The 21,344-nt window shown below is 37.5% G+C and overlaps 1 long non-coding RNA gene across 1 annotated transcript in view; it reads left to right on the plus strand.

Annotated features, from left to right (window-relative positions):
* Positions 1-21,344, plus strand: part of LOC122915160 — a 203,443-nt gene that overhangs the window by 83,116 nt on the left and 98,983 nt on the right. Inside the window, exon 3 of the long non-coding RNA XR_006386020.1 lies at positions 8,413-8,505. This is a non-coding gene — a long non-coding RNA (uncharacterized LOC122915160). The remainder of the gene's footprint in view (positions 1-8,412; positions 8,506-21,344) is intronic.

Consider the following 21,344-nt stretch of genomic DNA (forward strand, 5'->3'; position numbering starts at 1 on the left):
CCAGTGACGTTTGTTCAACTGGTGGAGGATTTTATTTGAAATACCATGTTAATTGAATAGTAGGGTTGATCTAACTATACTGGGAAAATGCTTGCTGATTAGAGGTTCTGTTTTAATCAATATATTTAAACTGATAATTAACATACCAGTTGTTTAAAAATAGATCTAAACATGATTGAAAGTGGTTTGTTTTGTAAATTGGCTATATATTCTTTTAATTTAAGGTATTTTCTCTGTGAATCCAAGTTCGTTTCAACAGATAATAAAGGGAAAATAATCCCAGCAAAAACGCAAATTATCAGATTGAAAATGAATGCATCCTGAATATACATATATTTACTTTAGTGGAGTAGCTGAAATCACCATTGTCCTGTCAGATTGCTAACTTTTATACAAATTTGTTTGTATAGAGTTTTTTTTTTTTTAAAGATTTTATTCATTTATTTGACAGAGAGAGATGACAAGCAGGCAGAGAGGCAGGCAGAGAGAGGAGGAAGCAGACTCCCTGCTGAGCAGAGAGCCCGATGCGGGGCTCCATCCCAGGACCCTGAGATCATGACCTGAGCCGAAGGCAGCGGTTTAACCCACTGAGCCACCCAGGTGCCCCATCGTATAGAGTTTTAATAGGATATTAAATCAGAAAACAAAACCTTCAATCTCTGGGCTTTTTGTGCCCCTATCTTCTTCTCCTTCTTCTTCTTACTTTTTTTTTTTTTTAAAGTGGACATATGGACAGAGTTGAATAATGTAAAAGAGCTTGGAGAAAAGCCTTCATACTTCTGTATATCTACCATCTAATTTTTTAATTAAGCGTGACTGCAGTTGGCATCTACTGATACTGCCATATGTTGGGAGAGAATATGTAAATGACAAAAGATTCCCCATCTCCCAATTTTTTTGCTTCTGACTTTGAGACACTCTCTCGTGTTAAATTTTAAATCTAAAGCTGAGCTGAAGTTTCCAATTACAAAGTGCAATTGTCCTCCTTGAGCTATAGATACCGGATGGCAACCTCAAAAATTTCCCACCAGAGGCTTCACCAGGAGTCAGGTGATGAAAGGAAACAAAATAAATCTTGGCTGATTTCTAGGAAATGGCCTCCTGCCTGGCACAGGCCCATTTCGGGCGTCAGAGCGATCTTTGGAGAGACACGGACACTGGAGGTGAGTGGGTCCTCACAGCAGGGCTGCAGTGCCCCTGAGACGAGCTAGGGGGCGCTCAGGGCAGAAGAAAGTCAGAAACTGGTGAATCTTGCTAAAGCCTGACACTGAGAACCCATCTGTGAGGGACACTGGTCAAACCACTTCTCCACCAAGTGCGGGCAGAATGTTGAGGTGTGATACTGGGGAACGGATATTACAGACCTTTTTTTTTTTTCGTTTTTAAACAACTGGTTAGTGAGAGGTGCTCATCCTTCTGTCCCAAGCAAGGTTGAACATGCGGCTTGTCAAAGAGGGGAAATAGGGATTGTGAGGAAATTAGGGCAGAGAAGGGGGAAATTAAGTGGATTAATAATGGGGAGGGGAAAAACATATAAAATTAACATAATAAAAACAAAGAAAAAGCATGCATTTTTAGTACCGTATTAGTACCTGATCATTTTATATGCTTCTAATGGAAACTATAATGGAGAAATTAAAATGAGAACAAAAAATTGAAAAAATTTAAAATCTTCCATATTAAATAAAATACACTCGGAGAAGTTTTAGGTCTTCCTTTCTGTCTCCCTCATCTGTTTCTTCAGAGCTATCTTTGGAACTGAACATTAAAACTCCTATTATAGACCTTTTGGAGAAAAGATGCTTTATACTGTCTTTTAGAATCTTGGGTTCTGGTCTGTGTAAATTCCTGATACTCCTTCCAGTCATTTGATCTTAGAAGCCTAGAGAACTATGTGAAATCCCTCTCAGTTGTGCTAAGGTTATTCAAAATGCGTTTCCTTAGAGACCTCCAATGGTTAGAAAGAAAAAAAAAAGGTCTTCAGGTATATCAAAATATAAGGGGCCTGCCTTTTAAATATGCATTCTGTCATTGTGGGACTGACCCTTTCAAGTCTACTGTATCTCCTGAGCTGCCATTTAGGTCCTGGTAAATGACTTTTCAACTGCCACAAAGGCTTGTTCCCACACTGGTATTTCAGAACCCATTAGGACATTTCTATTCAGGTGTCAGGTACATGTGAAGTCCTTCTAGACCAATTTGTCAGTGGGGAGTGAGACTTAGCAGTAAAGAAGTAAAAAATAAACTGAAGAATGACCAAGAAGGAACAGTGAGCGAGGGTAGCCAGTAGATCAGATTCCCAGCCAGAGAGCTGAAGAGGGAGACAGCACATCTCGAAATTAAGGGGAAAGTGCAGTCATCTGGGAGAAATACCACTAACATCTCTCAACCAGGGAAAAGAGACTGAGTAGGAGATCTACCAGGTCAAAATGATACAAAGTCAGAAATACTGCCAAAATGACTTCCATCTAGATTTTTATTATATTGCCTTTAAGGAATCAAGTCTCCCTAGAATAATTTCCTGTATTTTCCCAGGAACATGGGCTTGGACTGTGCCCTGAGGCTCAGTGAGTTGGTCAGCTCTGCTCACATATAACCTCTGGGCTAGTCCGAGCTGTGCAGGAGCCCCTGTGAAGGGAAAGGGACCACATGGAAAGGGACATGCCTGACCCCAGTTTATTTTGTAATTTAAAGGGGATTTTCCTTAATCCTCACTAAGGACAAAAGGAGGGTAAGAACATACTAAAGGCATGCTAGTTAAATATTAGTGCAAGATGAGGCATCTCTCCTGCTCCTCCTTCCCTGGATATCTATTAGGAGTTGCAACACCACTGGGGGCCCATCATCTGAGTAAGGCAATTGAAGGTCTTTCCTCTGATATGACCCTACTTATGATATCCCCTCCTAACTTACAGCATTAAAAAAAAAAAAAAAAGACATGGTTTGCTAAATATGTGGTATGTGACTATCTGTATCAGAGACCACTGATGAGAAAATAGGTTTTCTCATGCAAGGGTAGGGTGGGAGTATCAGGAACGCACAATGTAGCCCAAGAAAATTAACCACTGAGTTTGTGTGTGTGTCATGGGGAGGGAAGGTTGCTTGTAACACTTGGGAGAATTAAATCGTGAATCCGCTGTTTTCCAGGTGAATTCATGTTTGAGGACGCTCTCCCTCCCTGCTATATGAGAGGGGGTATGATGGGTTAGAGATGTGAGGGGTAAGGATGGGGATGGGGATGTGCTGTGCAGAAAGCTAAGAAAGCCTCTTACCACATGTGTGCACAGTTCTGATTTTTATTAATGTTTCCAGCTTTGCATTTGAACTTCTTGTTAACCTGTATTAAAAAAACCTTTTTCACAAGATCCTTAAAGGTTTTAAAAGGAAGGAAGGACAAGAGCAAAACTAAGATGACTATTGAAATGAAACAATGTATAGGGTTAAAGTTACAGATGTAAAAAAGGTGTTGGGGTGGGGGGAACTAAAAGTTTCCTAGTAAGACATTCAAATACATCAAGGGCTTATCAAAGGATTCAAACCAAGGGAAAAGGCCTAGGACTGACAAGATTTTAAAATGACCAGATGAGATCCAGGAAAAAGAAAAACGAAGACCTGTGAAGGGGAGTGAAAAGATTGAAGGTAGAATTCTAGTTTAGCTCTAATTAAGAAACAAAGGTAAGGGGCAAAAATAGAACTCTTTCTAAAAATAAACTTAAGTAAATAATTCATTATTATAAGTAATTATAATAAATACTGCTAATAACTTGATTTTATTATATAATTTACCCTTTAGAGAGAAATGTAAAGGAGATCTAAGAAAATAAGTAAATTAAAAATTAAAACCACCCAAAACATGACCTAAACTAGAGCTAGTCATAAATTTCTTAGTTTGGATCTAATTTCTCCTGGTCACCAGCTCCCTACAAAACTGTTTGTCTGATGCTGTCTACTTTGACCTGCCTCAGTCTGCCCTGATAGCCGGTAAGATTTTGAATGTCTAGGGGTGCAGAACACAGCTTGGCACCTTAATCCATCAGACAGACAGAGGATCTAAGGAAAAGAAGAGATAGAAATAAGAGTTTGTAGCTGACCCAAAGACCCCAGGAAACACTGGACTTCTTACCAATTGCAAATTCTTTCCCAGAAGAAAGTAAAACTTCAAAAGTAATTAAGGCAAAGCATAAGAATAAAGTCCAAGGTCCAAGCAAGGATCAAAGCAATTGTTTTCAAGTAGCAATAAAGATAGTTAAAATGATGCATCTTTGATAGCAATGTTCAGAGTTTGGCTCTACCTTTCCAGTCTTCTTTCTGTGTTTTTGTTTGTTTGTTTGTTTTTAAGATTTTCTTTATTTATTTGACAGACAGAGATCACAAGTAGGCAGAGGCAGGCAGAGAGAGAGAGAGAGAGGAAGAATCAGGCTCCCCGCTGAGCAGAGAGCCCGTATTTGGGGCTTGATCCAAGGACCCTGGGATCATGACCTGAGCCAAAGGCAGAGGCTTTAACCCACTGAGCCACCCAGGCACCCCTCTGTTTGTCTTTAAATGTTGTAGCTAAGCAGTGAAATTTAATATTCTTGTGCTCTGTGACCGCGTAAATTTGTGCCTTTGTTTCTAGTTTTCTATTTTCCCCACCAACTTAAATGGACATACTTAAACTCTTTATTTTTAAAAGCCATCTCAAATGCCATCTCTTCTGTGAGGCTCCCCTGATTTCTTTAGCTGGATGCAATATGTTTTTCTGTCTTGTTGACCTCATCAGCCTTCAAATACTTGACATTCTCTATACGATATTTATGATATTTATAAAGATAATTAGTGTCTTCTACTGGATCATAAGTATTTTGAAGAAAGAGTCATGTCTTGTTCACCCTAGACATTAAGAAAAAAAAAGCTAGCACTCTATGTGTTTCCTATAATAAGAGATGTGATTAAAAGATAAATGAATACTTTTATTCATTCATTCTTTGATTACTTACACACCAAATATTTATTGAGTACTTAACTTGTTCCATTTTCCCTCATATGTATCCATGCCATGATAGACCTTTAATTCTGGTGGGGAAAGACATTCAATAAACAAATAAAGTATGTAAAATATATAGTATGTTAGAAGTGATAAGTGTCATGGAGAAAAGTGAATCAACAAAGGAGGAGATTGGGCAATGGGCTGTTTAATTTTTAGTGACGTGGCCAAGCTGGTTAGGTTACACTGGAGCAGAAACCTGAGGTAAGAGAACAAGCCACAGGGCTCTCTGGGAGAGAAGCATTCCAGGTTCAAGAGAAAACACATGGATCAGAGAAGCTGAGAGGAAACCTTAGCTGTAGGTTTCCTGTAACATCGTAGACATGTCTACAATGTCTACTGTAACATTGTAGACATTAGAACAGCTTGAGCTTTTATTTTGAGTGAGATAAGAAACCACTGAAGAAAGGATGAATACCCAACTTTTGTATCAACATGGACAGGACTGGAAGGGATTACACTGAGTGAAGTAAGTCAAGTAGAGAGAGTCAATTATTATATGGTTTCACTAATTTGTGGAGCGTAAGGAATAACATGGACAACATGGGGAGATGGAGAGGAGAAGGGAGTTGGGGGAACTTGGAGGGGAAGATGAACCATGAGAGACTGTGGACTCTGAGAAACACACTGAGGATTTTGGAGGGGAGGGGGATGGGGGTTGGGTGAGCCTGGTGTGGGTATTAAGGAGGGCACATATTGCATGGAGCACTGGGTGTGGTGCATAAACAATGAATTCTGGAACACTGAAAAGAAATTTAAAAAATAAATAAAAATTTTTTAAAAAAGGAACCACTGAAGAATTTGAAGTGGAAAAGTGGGATAGTCTGTGATGACTTAACAGTTTGTGTTTCCACGTGGTTGAATTACTTATGCTCATATACTATATTCTATATAGTCTATTCTCTGTACTATGTACACAATTTGTACTGTCTGTCCTCTGAGGAAGAGTGTAAGCTACCTGCATCGTGTGAGTAGTAATCCATCCTCAAGCATGGCTTCTGGTTGTGTACCTACCAGTACTTGCTGAATACCACACAGTAAGGAACTGTATATGCAGAAGTATCCGGCTTTCAGTTTCCTGCCACCGGGGTCACTGTTCCTAAAATAAATCATAGATAGCTGAGCACACAGGACTGTGAATTATTGACCACTTCAATCTCCTTATTTTACCTGTGTGACTGAGTTCACTGATTTTTCTCAGGGTTTCCATTTAATGGAGTTTGATTTTTTAAAAGGGCCATGACTGGGTTTTTAATGTCTTTCCTGATGTCAACGATTCACCAAGGATTTTCTAATTATATTGCACTCCCCTGAAATTGCAGTTCCAGTTCACACTCCTACTCTGCAGAGGGACACACTCTAAACTTAACTTGTCTACTGTAGTGACAATATCTAATTAGAAAGAAACCTTAAAAAAAAAGTCTTTCTATATTTAAAACAATATCATATTTTACTCCCTGTCATTCTCTTTATCAGATTTTCCTTGTGTATTAGCCTACAAGGAACACAAATTAGAATTTTATTGCTGCATATTTTCCCTTTCTAAGTGCTTTTGAGTATAAATTATTTCATTGACATTAGCTCTAAAGTTGCATATAGGTAGAGACTAACAGTGAAAATTATTAAAATGAAAAGGCAAATAATTTTCATTCAGATATCTTAGATTAAATGCCCTAAAAAGATTTGGATTTAATTGGGGAGAAATAAAGCTAGTCCAATTTTATATTATACTCAGAAAGATTACCTTAGGTATCTATACTTTATAATTCTGTAATTATGAATTCCTATCAATATTACAACAGTTTTAATTAATCTCATTTTAATCAAAGTAAGTTCTTACTAGGATAATCATTTTTAAAAAGAGTGGTCTTTTTCAGTTTAAAAAAATAATATTTTTGGGACGCCTGGGTGGCTCAGTTGGTTGGACGACTGCCTTCGGCTCAGGGCGTGATCCTGGAGTCCCGGGATCGAGTCCCGCATCAGGCTCCCAGCTCCATGGGGAGTCTGCTTCGCTCTCTGACCTTCTCCTCACTCGTGCTCTCTCTCACTGTCTCTCTCTCTCTCAAATAAATAAATAAAATCTTTAAAAAAAAAATAATATTTTTTTCAGATAAAAATAAGAACTCCAGTATTAGTAAACCTATAAGAATACAAAGTATAGTTATTTTTATATGGGAAAAAATAGAAGACAGTAGAATTCTCTAACTTTTGGAGCACTCATAAGCTTTTTCATAAACTGAATTCCACTGATAGTGTTTTTATCTTTTTGATGATTAAGAAGGAATGCTAGTAAAAAATAATGCTTTCTATGAGTCATGAAAATTTATTCCCAAAATCTGACATCAAGATTTTTCTGAATTAAGAATACTACAGTGTTGCCTATTATAGTTACTAGATGGATTTACTTTACCCCAGGCAGCTGACGTGCAGGTTCCTGTTTTATAGACAGGAATGGCCAATGATATGCTTCAGTTCATTTAAGTAGTAACTGGAGAAGCTGTACTTGAACTCCACATCTGCCTTGTCCTAAGCTTCCCCATCTTTGACTAGGTGTTAGTGTCTTTCCTGATATCAGTGATTCACCGAAGATTCACTTCCCTAGGTCTCTTGATATTTCTATATTCACCTTTACCTCTCTCCTTTATATGAAGAAATCAATTGTATAGTGATAACAGAATTTCAACTATAATCTTTTGTTTGATTAAAAAATTATAGCACTTTACTGCAGAAACTATGGACATATATTCATAGACTTCTGGAGAGTCAACAAAATAGACATGATTCTAAAATTCCAAGAAGGGGAATTGAAAAAAGAAACAAGCCATGGTAACACAGACATTGAATTACGAAGTCTAACAGATGGTAGATTGGGAAGGCTTTGCTGGAGCTAATCTGTAAGAAGTGGGACTTTGTCTAAAGAAAATATGCACCAGTAATTGTTGGTTTCCTTTTTTTCTTTCTTTTTTTTTATTTTGCTATAAATCTCATTGCCCAATTTATCAGTGACTTAAAGGGGATATGGAACACATGATTATAACATTTGAATGTGTATATTGTTGGAAAGGGTGGCTAGATATATTTTGTAGTAAAACTGATCTCAGGGGAATTGGCTTCAAAATATGTCCCATTCATTTGTTTTTATTAGGGCTATTTTATTAGTATTTTTTTCCTTTAACCAACTTTAAATTGACTCCTTTATTTTTTCTTTGTCCAAACAGTCACTGTCTATAAAATAATGGGTTAGATGTGCCTGTTTTTACTAATACATACATAAGCAAACATGCTTAACATTCCTTGTTTAAATCACATTATATGTCCCACCTAAACTAATTTTGTATGCTGCCGTTGATATTCATATCATACTCTGAGATATACTGTCTTTGTTTTAGTTCTGAAGATGACTAAACAGCTCTTCACATCTTTTTGATATGGTTCGCCAAGGAGACCCGTCCTTGAATACTCAGTAAAAAGACTGTTCTCAGGTAAGTGAGTGTGGAACTGCCCCAACTGATTGTGGTCAGGAGTTGGCACCACAGACCCAGAGTCTGCTCAGCAGAGACCAAGGATAAGGTAGGCAGTGACAATTAAATGTAACAGATTCACATTTGAATAACTTCTCCAATGAAAAGTAATGAAGACTTGCTATGGTGACAGTATAAATGAAAAACTGATGGTGGATTTGTCAATCATAAGATTATTTGGGGCTAATAATGTGGTGTAGAACATGTAAAGAAGGACTCTGACCAGCTAGCATGTGTCCTTAGCGCAGTGATCTGTACTTACGGAATGTGCAGAACATAATAATGGAGTTGCCTTAAATATTGAAGTTGTCATATGGAAAAGAGAAAACACCAGTGTTGTATTATTCCTGTGGACAGGAGTAGAGACGGTAAGTTTTGAAGCAACATGAGGAACAACTTTAGATTACTTACAATGTTCTAAAGTAGAAAACACAAGCTGTGGCCAAGGAGAGGAAAAATGCCCCTCTCTCAGGAAGGCAGGAGAAATTTTTGCATCAACCCCATTTTCAATCATTAAGTTTTTTCTGAAAGTCTGATATTGGGAAGAAACTCTCCATTTAATTTCTATTCCACAGAGATTTCTATTCTTGTAACTAAGCTTTCTTTGTGCTAAGTCATTCTTCATACTTAGTAAGGACTTTCTTGGGACAGTAAATTTAACTAAGCTGTTAACCTTTAAAAATGTAAATCTGAGCAGAAGAAAATGTCCAGTCTACAGGCTGCTCTCCTAATACCTGGTTATAACTTTGCTTGATAAAGGTAAGAGTGTATACTTTTTAAACAGACTTTGAAACCTCATGAGGATGGTCTTTATACTCAGTGAGGTGTCATACATTAATACTTCACTTCTAGCTATGGAATAGTGTCAGTAAGAGAAGAAAATACAGTGTTGAAGTTAATGGGTAAAATACAGTGTTGAAGTTAATGGGTAGGCTTGTCTCATCAGTAATCTCTCTCTACTCCCCAGACAGTAGTTAATGATCGATCTTAACATTATTCCCAAACTTGCTGTTTTCAAATTATTCATGATATGTAGAATACTCTGATCCCTCCTTGTTTATTTGAGCAACTTTGGAGAACATATTTTTGACAATAATGTGGAAGTTACTGCTTCTTTCAGGAATCTCCAGAGGAGGGCTCTGAATAGGAAAAAATACCTGAATATTCTGTTACAAATCCTTCTATTCTGCCCATAACATTGTTGGGTCACAATGTCAGAAAGATCCCTAGAAAAATTTGTTTAAAACTAATTCAAAACCAGTTGCTCTAAACAAAGACCAGTGGGTAAAACAAGAACAAATCTATATAGAAACAGTTGTTACTGTGTTCACGTTGAAGTCGTCTCAGTAAATTTTGGTTCTGCCATTAATCCCAGATAAAGGAGAACACATTTTCTTCTCCTTGTAAATGTGGTTGTACCAAATGTACACACACACACACACACACACACACATCAAAACATCTATGTCTTCAGCCAATCAAGATTACTAAATAAGCTGTGCCTTATTTTTCCTGATGTTGTCACGTTTGTGAGAATGAGATTATAATTAAAAGCTTGTTGGAGTACTTTATATGTTTGAGTCCTTTATAGTTTGAGGAATACTGTTGTGTTTTATCAGGAGAGTATAGAGAATTTATGACCCAGCATACCTATGGGACAGTGGAGCCTCCTTTCATCCCAAATGAAATTTATCTTTTATATATGTACTTGTACTTATATCTAATTTGTATATTTGTATATTATGTATAACATATATGAAATAAAAATTATATGTATTTCATACATAATATTATATACAAGTATGTATGTTTATATCTTTAGAAGTGATGGGAGAGTAAAACGTTCTCCCAACTAGGCAAGAGCATTTTTAGTGCAACTGTATTGAATGTGTGCTTGGTGATACTAACATTGTTTTTTGAATCTTCCTCCTGGATCTGAAGCTTAGTGGTCCTAATTTGTCAAGGAGTTAAATTTTGCTCTACACAGACATGTTTGTATGATTCATTGTGTCTTGGCTATTTAAGGTGATAATGACCATGGCCTTTCTAACTCTGTCAGTCACACATAGTGGCCAGGGCTCATTCTGAATTGCTTATTTCTCCCAAACCTGCCTTTGCTGGACTGAAGCTTCCTTTCACCTTTTTTTCTACCCTGAACCCCACTAAAATGAGATCACTTTTAGTCACTGAGAACCTTGTGACATCTCTAATGTTCATCTTCCCATGTGGTACTAAATTTAAAGGACTTTGGTGACAATGCCGTAGATGGAAATGAGCAGGAAGACAGAACAGGGTAGGAGGATATTGACTACCCTGAATTTTAAGAAGGAATGGCTATTGACAACCTAACTTTGAGCTAAAGATAGAATACAATAAACTGTGTAAAGTTGGCTAGAGTGATGTATAACGATATAGCCATTGATCGTCAATACTCATACTAGGCAGAGGCGCAAGACTGCGTGGTGGAATGCTGGAAACAGCCATGAAGCAGATAACAGTGGGCAAGGTGGTGTCAGTTGCAGCTACTGGGACTAAAGAAGAAGAAGAAGGAGAAGGAGAAGGAGAAGAAGAAGAAGAAGGTCACCCAAGATTCAGTTACCTGTGGAGGTTACCAGTAATCTATCAGTTAAGTGAAGAATGAAAAGGTTATGACAAGAAGTAACCCCCAGAGGAAATAACAGATGTGGAAACATTAAAACCTAAAGAGTTCAAAGTCATTGCAGGGTCCAGAGCAATTCTGGAAAAACAGTTGCCCAGAAAAAACCGACTCACTTTATTTTGTTAATAATCACATGGTCACCCTGCATCCAGACAGAATTCTTATTATTAAGTTGATTCCATTCTCAAATTCTATAGGCTAAACATTCTTCAATTCTTGTATATCCTATACTTTGGAGCCCCTATGCCACTCAGCTTTCAGCAATCCCAAACACAATACTCCATGAGTTCTTTAGCCTGCACTAGCAGAAGTTACTTGATGTGATCGAATTAGTTCCATACAATTTCAATGTTGGTTATTTATTGTCCTAAATATTCCTTATTAGTGTGCCCTCGTGTTGAAACTACTTTTATTTAAAATTCTAATTTCTCACAGGTCTCTCAATGTCCTTTAATTTTTCTTTTGGATAAGATTAAACTTTATTTTGTCAAAAATGAATGATACTTGATCAAGATAAATGGAAGCAGTGTTTTTCCATGTTATTTTTCCAGTTATAGGAATCAGATGTAGACTTGGCATCTGCCTACTGAGCTTTGCCAGAGAATGTAGTCAAAGCTTAAAGAAAATCTACTTTTGACACAAGAACTGAGAATATGTCGACAGTCCTTTAATGAAGATTTCTAGAGCTAATCAATGGCTTTTCCCTGTAACATATCCTTTTCAGGTAATACTAAGATTAATGGGTTATATTTAGACAGTTAAAGTGCCAACAGAATTGCTTCTGTTCTGCTGATATTTTTTTTGGTGCCAGATATATGAGGTGTACAATCCAGGCGATAAAAATTGAGGATGTCCCAAATTAAGCAAAAGCTCATTATATTCACTTCTCAATTAATTAGAAAAACACAGATAACTTAATAGGCTTAACTCTGTGCCCCTCACTTCTTCATATTTTGCTGCCAGGATTTCACTTTATCTCCAGCCATCTGACTGTCCATTAACACAGTTACAGAAAAGGCGGGAAAGGGAGGTATTAATCCAATCCAATTTCATAGCTCCCTAGCAGTGATAGTGAATACTTTGGTAAAGGAAAAGTTTTACCCAAGTGGTTAAAATGAAAATTTAAGAGTGTTGAGGAACTTTATGTCTACCTCCAACACTCTATTCTCTCATATTCTCAGGTGCTTGACAAGTAGATATATACTAACTTGTCAGCATCACTGAAGTTTTTCATGTGACACACCTTAGCATTGGTTGAGTAATATCTTATAGATGGCTACTATCATGAAATATTCATATTTCTGTTTCTGAGAATTCAACAATTTTGCTACTGGTTATTTTGTTTAGTGGCATAGTTAGTGGATGCTTTCTGCAATGTCTAACAATCCAGCTCATTACTAGAAGTTTGTGGTCATTTGAGTGTTTTTTTTAATTGTAATAAATGGCAAAATAGTGATATGCTGATAGTCAAAAGTCACAGAAATTAAATACACGCAAAACTGTAACCACTAATTTACCTCAGATAAAATTTTTCCTCTCTCCTTGCAGAATATAGGGATCATACCTCTGCCATGCGAGAAGGCTTTATGAAATTCAACTCTAATTTTAGGTTCATTTCTGAAATAATGGTTTTTAATTGTATGCCATATTGCAGTTCTCAAAAATTACTGGGCTAAATCTTTGTATAATTCATATTGTTTAATCAGTGAGTCAATCAATATTGAGGCTACAGTCAGTCATCGATGTTTCTGTGGTAACATAAACAACTACAGAATGGAAGAAAAAAGTATTTTATTATCATTTCACAATATTACACAAGCAAACTTTATATTTTTTCCCATTGCAAAGCTCTTTTTTAAAAAAAAATTAATTTAATTTTTTTTCAGTGATCCATAATTCATTGTTTATGCACCAATCACATGGACACCCTGCATCCAGACAGTCAAAAGTCATACAAACTTTATATATTTTTTTTTTATTAAAGATTTTTTTTTTATTTATTTGAGAGAGAGAGACAGTGAGAGAGAGCATGAGCGAGGAGAAGGTCAGAGAGCGAAGCAGACTTCCCATGGAGCTGGGAGCCCAATGCGGGACTCGATCCCGGGACTCCAGGATCACGCCCCGAGCCGAAGGCAGTCGTCCAACCAACTGAGCCACCCAGGCGTCCCACAAACTTTATATTTTTAACATGTCTATCTGTCCACTAAACTTCTACTGCAGATTTTATTAATGTGGGTAATTTTTTTTGGAAAGACTTATTTATTTTAGAGAGAACATGAGCAAGCAAGTGGGTGGAGGGACAGAGAGGGAAGAGAGAACCCTGAGGCAGACTCTCCTGCTGAGCATAGAACCCTAAGGTAATGATCTGAGTCAAAATCAGGAGTCAGCTGCATAACCGACTGAGCCACCCAGGTGCCCCGAGGATAACTGTTTTTTAAAAATAGCCTTCTGGGACACCTGGGTGGCTCAGTCGTTTTAAGTATCTGCCTTCCACTCAGATCATGATATCAGGGTTCTGAGATTGACTCCTGCATCAGGCTCTTTGCTCAGCAGGGAGTCTGCTTCTCCCTCTGCCTCCCCCCACTCCCCACCAACTTGTGGTCTTTCTCTCTCACTCACTCACTCTCTCAAATAAGTAAATAAAATCTTTAAAAAATTATAAAAATATAAAAGTAGCCTCCAACAAGCTATAACTCAAGTCTGAGTTGTTTCTGAACATTTTTTAAAATGTGCAACAGTAAATGAAACCTTATCAAGATAAGTTCGATGGGCTTAACTCTGTGCCCCTCACTTCTCCTTCATATTCTGCTGCCAGGATTTGACTCTACACTTCCAGCCAGCTGACAGTCCATTAGTACTGTCACCAGTGCATCTTTAAATACATAAGGATATCTAGCACTCTGATGTCACTTGTTCAAACTGTGCTAGTTGAGCACAAGGTAAGTTCCAAGACTTTATTGTCTCCAACTCTTTTTTTCTTGGGTATTGTCTCATCTTTCATCTGTTAGGAGAGCCTTTCTTCAATCACTATCAGTAATAAAATACAGATTAAAACAAATCCAGCAAGTGTGTATTCCACAACATCTCCAATATATTAAAAATACATATTTTCTGAAAAAAATGTTTTCAGAGAATAAAATTAATAAAAAAAATTCAATACACTTCTCCAAATTAAAGTTTTCTATATAAAAATAAATAAGGTGACTCTGGCTAGTATCATAGTCACCAGTTCCTTGCTTAGATATGCTATGCAAATTTAGAATATATCTGTCCTATAAACTAGGCAATAGATAAACCATTTTTTTAAATGTATCAATAGCATTACTGTCTCGTTTGCAAAAAACCTGATTTTTATAACACATTTCAAAAATAAAAGTAGACTTCTGTGCATCTGGGAAATCTACGTTACTTCCGTTTAAAAAAAAAAAAAGTTGACTGTCTACCAATTTTTCTTTGTAAAGAGCATTGCATTGAAGTGGCAAAATCCAGCTTGTCTCTTTTCATAAAGTTTGGTCATTGCAGTAGGAAAGAGAACTTATAGTATAGCTATAAGTGGCAACTAAGCAACTTGCCGTGAGTACAAGAAAACATAATTTTTGAAACATATCTTCAAAAAAGACTTAGAAGGTATACCGTGATTGTTGTACTTAGGGTCTAAATAAATTTAAAATTCTAAATAAGTTTAGAATGAGATTCAATGCATCAGTTCCTTTCCTTGTTAGCACCAAAGGCTTCTATGACAAGAACTCTGTGATTCTTTTATTTACCACAGAAACATTGATGACTGACTGTAGCCTCAATATTAGTCAACTCACTGATTAAACATGTTCTGTACGAAATGAGCTTTGAAGTTTTCTGTTAACATGTTGTAAGACATTATGGCTTATCCTGAAAGTTTTAGGAAAAAAACCCACCTTTTTTATAAGGATCTTATTCATATTTATTTTATGAATCTTATCCTATTTGACTGATGGTTTGCCTCTACAGGAAGTCTTGTTTTCCCCTGTAACGGATAGCCACTTTGATAGATGTTTATAATAGGTCATCTCAGAAAATACTAAACCCAACTAGACTCAAGTTTCTGTATGATGAAGTCATACTTTTCATGGATCTCAATGTCATGATGGCCTGTCCACGTTTCTTATGACTACCATGATGTTGTTGAAATCCCATACTCCACAGACAGTTTAAGGTTGAGATTTGAAAATTGCCTGTCTTAAGTTCTGTGATCGTTAGATTTCATCCATTTCCTTTGAGCAAACAAATCTATGAAAAATATATCTTCAGGGGGCACCTGGGTGGCTTGGTGGGTTAAAGCCTCTGCCTTCGGCTCAGGTCATGATCTCAGGGTCCTGTGGTGGAGCCCCACATCGGGCTCTCTGCTCAGCAGGGAGCCTGCTTCCCCCTCTCTCTCTCTGCCTGCCTCTCTGCCTACTTGTGATCTCTGTCTGTCAAATAAATAAATAAAATCTTAAGGAAAAAAAAAAGAACCCTCATTTAAAAAAGAAAAAAGAAAAATATATCTTCAGTTGTAGTTAAACTTCCTTGATACCCCTATACGAAGTTTAAAGAGGTCTGCAGTATTAAAGAGGACTGCATAATGATCAAGATTGCTTATAAAAAGTGATGATAAGCCAGGAGAAAAGGGTTAAAGAGATTGATTCTTCTACTTTGATCTTAGAAATCAAGTTCTTTTGCTCATCTAAACATAAACAGTATCCTCAAGAAATATTCCCATTTTCCCTCTCTTTCTCTTCGACTCAGAAACCATAGTTGTGGCAGTAGTAGGCTTCAGGTTGAGAATTAAAGGATTTATGGATCTTACTTATTTTTGTCTTTTTAGACTTATCACCGATGTGGTGGTGGAAATCTGGAAATCATGGGCAAATAAGAATATTTTCCTAGGAATAATCATTGTTGCTAACTTGCTGATGGCTACTATTCTACTTAGCAAGAGAACCTGCAAAATTCGTTAATAGAGTTATTACGAACATACATCAGTATGGTTATTATCCTTATATTTATGCAGCTCAACAAGGATTTCTTTGCATCTCTGTATTAGCGTAGTTTTGGAGGGAATTGACACTGACATTGGCATTTGAGAGTCATGCTTTCAACCAGAGTTTAGTAAACTTTGTTTATAGAAACTAAATGATACCTACTGAGCCTGTGGTCCTGTGGTCTCTAATAACTACTCAACTCTGTTGTTGCAGTGTAAAAGCAGCCAGAGATAACAGATAAGTGAATATGTGTGGCTATGTTCCAGGAAAACTTTCTCTACAGAAGCAGATGGTCGGTCAGATTTGGCCAGCAGGCAGCAGTTTGCCAACTCCTTAAAAGTTCCACATTAGACACTAGATATATTCAGCTTAGATGTTGGCCTTTGCTAGGAACTAAATTTTATGTCAAAAGCGTTTTGTCTTAAGGTAGCATATTCACACTCATAATTAATTTGTAGAATAATAGGAATGATTGGTAGTAGAGTCGTGATACAGTTTCTAAGATTGGTATGGTTTGGAAATGTCTGAGGCCAAATTAAAGTTCGTGATGACTTCAGTTCCTTAGACGGAAGTGTTCAATATACACTGTTGGTTATTATTAGTGGTTATTAGTTTTGCAGAGAGGGGCATGGTTTCTAAAACAAATATCAGTCCCTTGCATAATTTGGAATGAGAGTATATTGTTAATCTACTCACGCTGAAATTTGAGGGCTTGACAATTTGTAATTGTAGCTCAAAATAATATACTGTAAACATAGGTGAGGCAAGAATGATTTCTAAGTTTCTCTCCTGGTCTAATATTTACTGGTTCTATGCAAATGGGTATATCAAGGTTCTTATCAAATGTGACTGAACTTGGAAAGTGTATGAGGGAAGAGCAATGACTGTTCTTCTAGAAACTGTCTCTTACACATCATGTTTATGTTGATGGTTCCCTAGGGTCTTAATTCTGAATAAATTTTATGAGACTTTTAAGATCATCTTTTATTTTTCTGTTTTTGTTTGTTTCATCTTAAGTGATTTTGGAACATCTGTTTATATTTAACTCTTAAGAAAGCATTTAAAATTTAGTTTATTTTCTAGCTTCTCTTGTTCACCTGGCTGCCAAAATTTACTTTTGTTGTATATTTAGTTCCCTGACTACTTTGGATAAATTTGGTTTTATTTTTTCACTTTGTATTTGGAAATTATGTAACACATTAAAGTGGGGAATGGGCACCCCTACCAGTCATGCTCAGAAATGATTGATAATTAATTTTTTTTTCTTTGCAACTTCACAGATTCCTCTCTCAGCTTTGGAGGAGTTACAGAGAGCCTTAAAGCATATCTTTGATATCATGTGTCTTACCTCTTGTATAAAAGCCTTATTATGATGTCAACTGATACAGAGGTTTTTTTTTTTTTTTTTAAGAGATTTTATTTATTTATTTGACAGAGGTCACAAGTAGGCAGAGAGGCAGGCAGTGGGGGAGGGGGAAGCCAGCTCCCTGATGAGCAGAGAGCCTATGTGGGGCTCTATCCCCAGACTCTGAGATCATGACCTGAAGGCAGAGGCCCAACCCACTGAGCCACCCAGGTGCCCCTGATACAGATATTTTTAAAGTAACAGTTTTGCCATTATCACACGTCACAACAATAAAAATTCCTCGCTATCATCTAATGTACAGGCTACATTCACATTTCCCTGATTACTTTAAAAACAAATCTTTATTCTTTTTACAGTGGTTTGTTCAAGTCAGAATACAAACAGGGTTTTAATATAACTCTAATTGTTCATCAAGCATTTTTGGAAGTTGAGAATAGATCAAAATATTCCCTTCACATGATGATAATGTTACTAAAAACACCCATATACAAAAATTTACATTTGAGGAACTGTAAATCCTTGATGAGAAATAAGGATAGAGATTCAAAGATCAGGAGCAAATAAATACTCTTAACAAAGTCACCTGGGTGGCTCTGTTGGTGAAGCATCTGCCTTTGACTCAGTCATGATCTCAGGGTCCTGGGATCGAATCCAGAGTCTGACTTCCTGCTCAGCGGGGAGCCTGCTTCTTTTCCCTCTGCTCCTCCCCCTGCTTATGTGTTCCTGCTCTCTCTTGCTCTCTTAAACAAACAAATAAAATCTTAAAAAAAAAAAACCACTACTAACAATTTGTATTCTTACAAATTGTTATTGGTTTCTCATCACCAAATGTGTAAGCCCCAGATCCTTTGCTGGGTATACAAGGCCTCGGTATCTGTCCTATGCCTAAGGGTTCCAGGTAATTCCATACTTCCATCAAAATTCCTCTAGACTTCCTGTATTTCCTCAAACAGAACTTGGCTCCAGATGTTTCTCTGCTTCTACTGCTTTGCCTCTCCCTCCATTTGATGCTCTTTTATATCTCAAAAAAATGACACACCTAACTTAAAACCAAAGCCCTCCCTCTGTGGCTACAGTTTCTTGTAGGGGTCAAGAATTCATGAACTTTCAGTGGTATATTCTTTTAGCATCTATAAGAAGTCCCTATCTGGTGTTAAAAAATCTTGTTGCTTTAAAAAAATAAGTGAGAAAGAAGGAAAAAGGGAGATGGGAATGAAATAGGTTAATCATAGAAATATAGTGATTTTCTGCAGTGCAACTCATGGGAATGATGAAGGAATAAGAGGAAAAGTCAACCTAGAATTCTATGCCATCTCTGAAGAAGAGGCCAGTGGCAAAAATGTGTAAAAGGAATTCGTGGGTTGGCAGAGAGGCAAGGAGATGAGGATATAGGAGTTACTAAATCCTGAGGCCTAAGCTTAGAAAGTCACAGACAGGCAAAGAGATGGGAAGAGGGGCAATGAGGGACCCGTCGCAAAGAAAAGCACTGTCACAGTGTGTTAGCATCTTATTCTAACTACGGGGAGGCAAGCGAGTGCAAGTTGTCCTGTGACCAAATGATGCTGAATGAACGGTGCCTTGAGTATAAATGTAAATGAGTGAAGTTCCTCATTGTTGGTTCTTTTAAGTTAGACTATACACCATACTGAGGCAGATGTGAGAATTGTGAGAGATTCCTTCCAAGTCCTGGGTTTGTGGACAGATTCTTTCCCTCTCCCAGGCAGCTGCCCAGTTTACTCCCAATCCAGAAGCTTCTCAACCAGGCTAGCTCAGTCCGTGGCAAGTAGCAGAGGAGAGTCATCTGTGAGTGGAAGATGCTTCTGGCGGAAGAACAAAGGTGGTTTGGTGTGGAGGGCTGCAGAACAGTGGAGGTAGATAAACCAGGAGGGTGACAGAGTTCAGGCCAGAGGTGGTCAGAGCTGGATCTGGGGTGAACTTGAACCATTCTACTTCCCTGTAGCCCCTCTGCGTTACTGCACATCTGACCCAGCTGCACAAAGCAACATGCACTTTGACTACCACAGAGATGGTTAAAACAGATAGAAAGGTAAAAATTGAACTCTTTGTTTTGTTTTGTTTTGACTTAAAGTTGAGATAAGATTCATCACACTCAGTGGCTTTAGTCATTTAGTCCCTCACCTCCAAGAGACAAGATGAGGGTGAGTCTTGATGAAACATTGCTGGCTTCTTAGCCTCAAGCTTGCTTTTGCTTTTGTACATTTGTTCTAATTATTTTATTTTATTTTTTTTTTTTTACAGATGGTATGATAGGAAAGCCAGATTTTTTTTTAATTTTATTTATTTATTTGACAGATAGAGATCACAAGTAGGCAGAGAGGCAGGCAGAGAGAGAGGGGAAGCAGGCTCCCTGCTTAGCAGAGAACCCGATGTGGGACTCGATCCCAGGACCCTGGGATCATGACTTGAGCTGAAGGCAGAGGCTTAACCCACTGAGCCACCCACGTGCCCTGTTCTAATTTTTCAGCATAGTCATTGTTTATGTATTTTGTTTAAACTCCTTTAAGTGCAATGTCTTTTTTTTTTTTTTTGATATTAGAATTTATTTCTAAGAGGAGTTTTGGGTTCACAGTGAAACTGAGCAGGAAGTACGGAGTTCCTACATAGCTACTGTCCCCATGCAGGGAGGGCTTCACCACTATCAATGACCTGTACCAGAGTGGTACATTTGTTATGACTGATGAGCCTGCATTAACACATCCCCCAAAGTACCTGGTTTCTCTTACAGTTCACTCTTGGGGTTGCACATTCTGTGGGTTTTGAAAGATCATACAGTATGTTTTCATTACCCTAAAAGTCTTCAGTATCTGCCTATTCATCCCTCTCTCCCCATGACTGTCTAGCAACTACGGATCATTTTACTTTTTTTTTTTTAAGAGAGGGAGAAGGGGGAAGGAGGGGTAGAGGAGGAGAGAGAAAGAATCTTAAGTAGATTCCATGCCCAGTGTTGAACCTGACATGGGGCTCCATCTCACAACCCTGAGATCATGACCTGAGCCTAAGAGTCGGATGCTTAATTGACTGAGCCACCCAGGTGCCCCCATTTTACTGTATTTATAGTTTTGCCTTTTCTAGAATGTCATATAGCAGGAATTGATGAGAAACAGGAAGTACTACTCCAAAATATGGTACCTCGGCTTATTGAATATTTCAAGTTGGATGAATTTGAGTACTTTTTATAATCCCTGAAGCAGGTTATAAGACCCTCATTGGAGAAGTGGACTCCCTATACCCACAAGAAAGGACAATTCTCTCTGAAGATGGAGGAATACAGAGAGGAATCTGAAAGGGCCTTACTTGGAGAGTTTACTACAATTAGCTTATATCCTTTATCTTTCAGCATTTCTCACAAATTTCTACTTTTCATCAAACCTAACATAAAAATGCTGAGGTTTACTGCTTCAAGTCTTCATTTCCTTATGAAAGTTCCCGTGTCACATAATATTTATATTAAGTAAATTCATATGCTTTTTTCTTGTTAATCTTTCTTTTGTTACAGGGACCCCAGCCAATAATTCAGAAGAGCAAAAGGAAAAGATATTTTTCCTTCGCTGTAGAATTATACAGTATGTAGACTCACCTTGTGATTAAACTGGCCTCCTTCACTTTGTAATATGCATTTGAGTTTCCTCCATGTATTTTCATGGCCTGCTGGCTCATTTATTTTTAGCATTGAATAATATTCCGTTATCTGGGCATAGCAGTTTATATATCTATCACCTGGAAGGACATTTTAGTTGCTTCCAATTTGGGGTAA

Source organism: Neovison vison, chromosome 8, assembly GCF_020171115.1.
Source record: "Neovison vison isolate M4711 chromosome 8, ASM_NN_V1, whole genome shotgun sequence".
Lineage (NCBI taxonomy): Eukaryota > Metazoa > Chordata > Mammalia > Carnivora > Mustelidae > Neogale > Neogale vison.